Source organism: Nilaparvata lugens, chromosome 12, assembly GCF_014356525.2.
Source record: "Nilaparvata lugens isolate BPH chromosome 12, ASM1435652v1, whole genome shotgun sequence".
Classification (NCBI taxonomy): Eukaryota; Metazoa; Arthropoda; class Insecta; order Hemiptera; family Delphacidae; genus Nilaparvata; species Nilaparvata lugens.
Window position 1 is genome coordinate 13625044 of NC_052515.1, and position 6316 is coordinate 13631359.

At 35.9% G+C, this 6316-nt stretch overlaps 1 long non-coding RNA gene across 1 annotated transcript; it reads left to right on the top strand.

The window, feature by feature from the left end:
* The first annotated feature begins 5074 nt into the window (after positions 1-5074).
* Positions 5075-5842, top strand: LOC120353825. Its single transcript, XR_005572626.1, has 2 exons — positions 5075-5264; positions 5712-5842. It is a non-coding gene; the product is annotated as an uncharacterized LOC120353825 (long non-coding RNA).
* Positions 5843-6316: the final 474 nt, after the last annotated feature.

Sequence of the window (6316 nt, forward strand, 5' to 3'; positions counted from 1 at the left end):
TTTATTAATACTTACTTATTTACTTTTATAATTGAAATTGAATATTTTTAACATTGTTGAAAAACTGACAACGTTGCAGAGGTAGAAAAGGATAACGCTATCTGCTAACAAGAATGTGTTTGAAAGAGTTGAATGAAAAAGACAGAGATGAAAGTGGAGGAGAAAGAAGAGAAGTAGATTACAAAGCAGAAGTTGCAGGGGAGGCTTTACCAATGTCACTCATAAGATCGTCATATCTGGCCTTATTGCCTTGTCACGTGTGTGTTGGAGTATGAGGGCCTCCCATCTTCCAAGTTTGCTCATAACGATTTAACATCAACTTCTAAGACACAATAACTGTCATTCATCCCCCCTCAATCTCTTAAGACACCCCCACCATGCACCATAAAATTTTCCCCTTACATACATCTATATCTATAAACCCCCTTACATAACCTCCTCTCAACACCTCAGTAGTTTACACAGTACATGTATATATATATATAGGTTATCTCTTATCTGTTAGCTTCTCTCGACATGTATATACACAAAACATACATAGAGTTCATCTGTCAGTTCCTGTATATACTACAGTGAGGTCCACATTATAATGACAGTGGAGAAAGATAGGGGAACAACGTTGCCGAACCTCGCCAACTATAGACGGTAGCTGTTAAGGTGCGTACAGATATACGCGCCGCGAACATGAGCAATTCACTTTTAATCAGCTGACCATATCTGTATTTTTACAGAAACGGTAAGATACAGATATGAAAAGCTTGGCATCAGCTGATTAAAAGTGAAATTGCTACGATGTTCGCGGCAAAGCGTAAATTTTGTAATTGCGTGTGTGGACGCTGAGTGTACACCAGACTGATTGATTCACTACAAGATTCAATACAATTGTCGGAATCGCGGGAGGCCTAAACGCTCGCTCACCCTTGATTCTTCTAATGACAAATTGTATTGTGATGAAATTTTTATAAGTAGTGTAGCGATCGCTAAACACTGAATACGGATACCTTAAAATTATTACCTGTGAAGAATGAGCATACAAAATCATACAGGTCGAGCAAAAATCCCGATGTAGATAATTTACGGGACTGCGTCTCTAATAAGTTCTGAAGGATTAAAATACGGTATTTGAACCAAATATCGTTCAGAATATATTTCGAGAACAGAGTCTTGTCGGGTTTTAAGCTCTATTGTAGGAATTTATATGATCTATGGCTGCCTCTGCTGTACAATTGATGCATTCGCTCCTAAGTCGAGGTAGGTAACAGATAAAAGCTGATATATGAGCAGGTAAGGACAAAGAATAAATATCTTGATCTGACCCCACTCGCTACATCCACTTAGACCTGTTCCAATATCCAGCTTAATTCAATTATTCTAATGATCGTATTCGATCGGTTCTTGATAATATAGAACGTATCAGACACAATAATTGACAGGCTTAAGAAATAATCGAACTCAGAAAGCGAATTAACAAAACTGAAATATATTACAATAAAATATGTAATCATACAGTGCAGGTTCAGAATTTGATTTACAGGTTGATAATAATTTAGCATTAACAGAATAGTTAAAAATTTCTTGTGCTTGCATGATACCATGCGTGATTCAACAGAATTTTACAATTGATAAAGTTTAACAGTTTTGAAAAAAAAAAAATAGTGAGAAAAAATGAATTATAAAATATTTTAAAATTGCTCGGGGTCGTGGTTCAGGCAGCGGAGGATAGTTAATCAACTACAAATTCTTAGAAATTAAATATGAATAAATTCTAGGCTCTTAAATGCTAAAGCGCTTGTCGGCGTGGCCAATAATTTAACGAAGAAAAATTTATGTTTTTCTGCACTGAAATATTTTCGAAGCGTAGATTGGGGCCCCTTATGACTTATAACTCACGTGAAATTCCTTGGTCGTCGTGGTTTTCTTCTTTAGATCAAAAATCGTTTGATCGGCGGCAATCCAGGCTTCGGTTTCAGCACGTGGGGAATTTTAATTTAAATATCTCCTTCACCGAATTAATTAAGGGATAATTTACTTTAAGCTTTTAAATTTATCGATTGATGAGAACAGAAATTTACGAATAACAAATAAATTGGCCTAAAATATCGGCTCACAAATAGAACATTTAAAATCGAACAAGAAATTTTCACAAATAGGTCTTTGGTAACTATAAAAGAGATCTGCACGGTGAGGATTTCAAAAGGGAAGTGCTGCTCTTTTCTCTAAGCTTTTAGGCTAGACCTTGCTTCTCAGAATCTCAATGTAATAATTTGCATAAAAATTTGCCATTGGTAGAACGCTTGTGACGTAAACATGACGTCAGTGGCAAGTAGTAGAATACAATTCCTTTAATTACAATAATAATTTAATTTATGTAATTCTTAAAACTGCTTAATCTTCTAGACATAGTTCCTCTCATACAATGTACACGTGCTAGTGTAACTGATAAGGCAGGGTTGGTGTCTGATAATAGATTAACATGTGTTGCTTTCAAACGATCACCGTCTTGGTGCTATTTCTATGCACTGTGATTGGCTTAGACCTGCCAAAGAGATTTAATTACCATGTGGTTCAGTTGAATTAAATTATTAATAAATTAATATTCTTGTACAATTTTTATTAGGTTTGAGATTATTATAATTAATTTCTGCCATTTTATCAATAATATAATTTCATGCTATGACCTATTTAGTTACAATAAGACCTGACGTATAATATAATTTCTTAAATAATAAATAATTTCAACAATAATACATACATTTTATTTTTATTTTGAAATTCTTGATCCTTTATTGATAGTTTTATAATTTTTAGGAATGATATTTTACCTTGCATGAAAACCGGCATGACATTTGACAATGCTTTGAATCAGTCAGCTGCGTTCGAACTGTTTTAAAAACATCTGATCGATAGTAAACAAAGTGTAACCTCAAAATCAGTGAGCGATTCATAAATAATTTGTGCTTTATTCGCAAAATAATTATAATTTTATTGAATAATTTTCCTAGAAAAATATTCAGTACAGAACGGTACTCTTATCTAATATACAGTTATTGATAAGTAAGCTTTATCGCTCGGTCGCTAACTATTCCTTTAGCAAATTCTTCATTTTAAAAGGTAATCACAATTTTTCTCTCTTTTCATGAGATCTATTTGAAAGATTCATCACACAAAAGCCCCCAGGATATTTTAAATAGGTAATTGGGAGACGAGTCGAAACAATGACTATTTGAAAAATCCGATATTGTGATGAATACACTATTTCATCTCCTTACTTCTACGAAAACTCAACACTTAACACTAAAAACAATATATCGTGCACTTTTGGCTACGAGAAAATAAATAATTGATTGTTCCTTCCATTGGATACAATCGAAATACAATAATTAATGAGGTCTCTTTGGATCCTTCATTAAAACAACTCCACAACTTCCATTCATGGGTGGCTTATGAGCAGACCCATAACTATAACAAATATACAAGATTTCACATATTACTTCTTAAGATTTGAACAGTATTTGCAACAAATATAGACTTTCATCATTTTTCATAGTTATTACAGGTTTCGACTCTTGGTTTGGCTTTTACATAAATTGGGTGAGAGTGTGATTTTACTTCGGTGACTTGACAATCGTCTACCGTTTGACTCGAGCAATTTCTTATTTGCGCTTAGTACGTTGCGTACAAACAGGGTTACACTTGAAATGGCTTTCTTGATTTTTATCAATGTTGGTTACAAATATTAAGTCCTTAAGATTATATTTATCAATTTGAATTTCAATTCATGATCTTTTGATGCAACAGTAATAAATTTCACATTTGAAGGTAAGAATTTCATTTTCTTTGGAGTTTTTTAGAGATACATTCATATGACACAGAACATGCGCATTTCGTGCAAATTAACATAAATATATTTTTGGTTGCGTTTTTTATTTATAATTCCACATTAAATAATAGGTTACAATAATTAACTAACGATATTGCTTTGATTCTATTAACATTGACTCTAGGATTTCGTACACATTGGTTGGTGGGACGAAGAAAATTATCGAACAGGCGTTGGTTCTGAATAGATTTTTCTATTGATTCTGTATTTCAAGGTTAGGTTTACACATTTTTCAAATAAACTTTGTTTATTTTCTTTCCTCCTATTCACTACTAATTTCATGTTATTTCTAATTATAATTATTTTCCGTGGATAATATAATTCTTGTTTCTATTTTTCAGTTGTGCAGATGATACCAGGCGATTGTTTCGGTGATGACTGTAGCACGAGGTGGATGGCTTGATCAGGTTGGTAAATTTTTAGAGTTGTTTTGTAGTTTTATTTTCTTGACTTAAAGTTGATTTCAATTTCTTCATTTGAAGTGGATTGTTGTTTATTAGATGAGATGCGGCGAAGTTTAGGTTATGTTGATTATGATTAGGCTGCAGTAGAAAGATGCTAGTCTGCAAAGATATGACTCGGTGGGTAGGCTGTGACTATGAAGAAGTTTGATAGTTGATGTATTCCACGAATGCAATTTTTCAGTTAATCCGAAATTATTTTCTCCTCAAGCCCCCATCTAAATTTGATTTCTGATTTATTTCAAGGTTTCCGTTCCGATTTGCAACTATCCGTTTTATTAAACTTGGCTTAAAACGAATGTGCCGGCGGTGTAAATCAATTCTTACAAACGTATTTCCTCTTTGTCGGCCGGTAACATGCAGTTTGATCTTTTTAAACCTGACATGCCGGTGGTGTCTGTGGGTTTTTCTTGATGATATTTTTCTTTCCTGCATGGCGGTGTACAGTCTGTTTGATTTCAACCGGACATGACTGCGGTGGTTGTAGGTTCTTCTGGATATCGTCTTCCTTTTTCCTTGCATGTCGGTAGGAATCGTGATGTAAGATTTTAGCCTAACATGACGGCGGTGGTTGTAGGTTCTTCTAGATATTCTTCTTCTTTCTTGAATTGTTTTGCTGCTTGTGTGTGGTCTTGACTTATGCGGATTTTAATTGTTCTAATGTTGTTTTCTGATTGTTTTTGATGGATACTGATTTGATGCGTTGCAGGTGCTGTCCTTGGTGGATGGAGATACGTGCGGTCGGCGGTCCGGGCTGCTCTTCCACTCGGCGGGCAACGTCCTTGGATTCCTGGTGTCCGGCGCGCGGTGGTACGGGATGTCCCTCTATGCCCTGGATGACGTCCTCAGCTTGGCGGGCGATGTCGTCCGGTCCCTCTCGGCGTTCTGCAGGGTGCGGCGCGACTCCAGTCTTGACATTCTCGGTGGGTTGGTTTTCCATACATGTGTTATGTTCGCTTGCTTGTTTGACTTTAACCACCTTTATTGTATCCTTCTCCACATGTATATGTTTCTTAATGCTGACTTCGACGCTGATTTTTCCCATATGCATATCTTCAGATATCCTATCCAATCGGTTATTTGTTTCTAAAATTGATTTATCCAGACACTCAGCTAATTTTTTGATGGTTTTATCTGTGTCACGGAATGCTACATCCATCCGCTGACTCAATTTCTCCAACCCTGTTCGTTTACCTTCTTTGCTTCTTGAACTTCCTTTTTTAATTCTTCCTTTGCCTGTTTGTTATCTTCCTTTAGTTGTTTGTTGTCTTCCTTTAATTCTTCCTTTGTTTGGTCGCTTTTTTCATTTAAGTTTTTTATTTCTGCATTTGTTTTATTTATTGCTTCATTGGTTTTCCTTATTCTTTCAGGATGAGGGTCCAGTCAACGGCGGGAGCGGGTGCATGGTTATTGGTTAGCCGCTGGTTTTTCATCCGAGCAACGGTGCGAGAAATGGGAGTTCCTGTTTCTGAGACGTCATCGACTGAGTGCTCTTCTGATGTTTCATCCTCCGGCTCTTGGGCTACCAACGTATCCTCCACCAGAATGCAGCTCTCCTCCACCTGCGTCGAAATAAATCATCCAGTACATTGGGATGGAAATCGGCGGATGCGGCGGCAGATGCGGATGGCGGCGAACAATCGGGTGAGATGTCTTCGGTGTTCGACAGACTTGGATTGACCTGGTCGTTTCCTGCCATAGTTTGCGGAAAAATAGCGCAACGAAAGTGTGCAGTGAATAAACGTGAAAGTGTTGTGATATATAAAATAATTAATAAGAAATCCAATAGAAATTGTGATAGCTTCGTAGTGAGTGAAATACGGAAAAAGTGGTTTAGCAATGTGTTCAGTGATAAAATGAGTCAAGTTAGCAATATCGTTAACATAAAAATGACAAGGATACACAGGATACACAGTGAACACTTATGCGGTAATACAGGTACGCCTCTTATAATTTATTATTACTATTATTATAA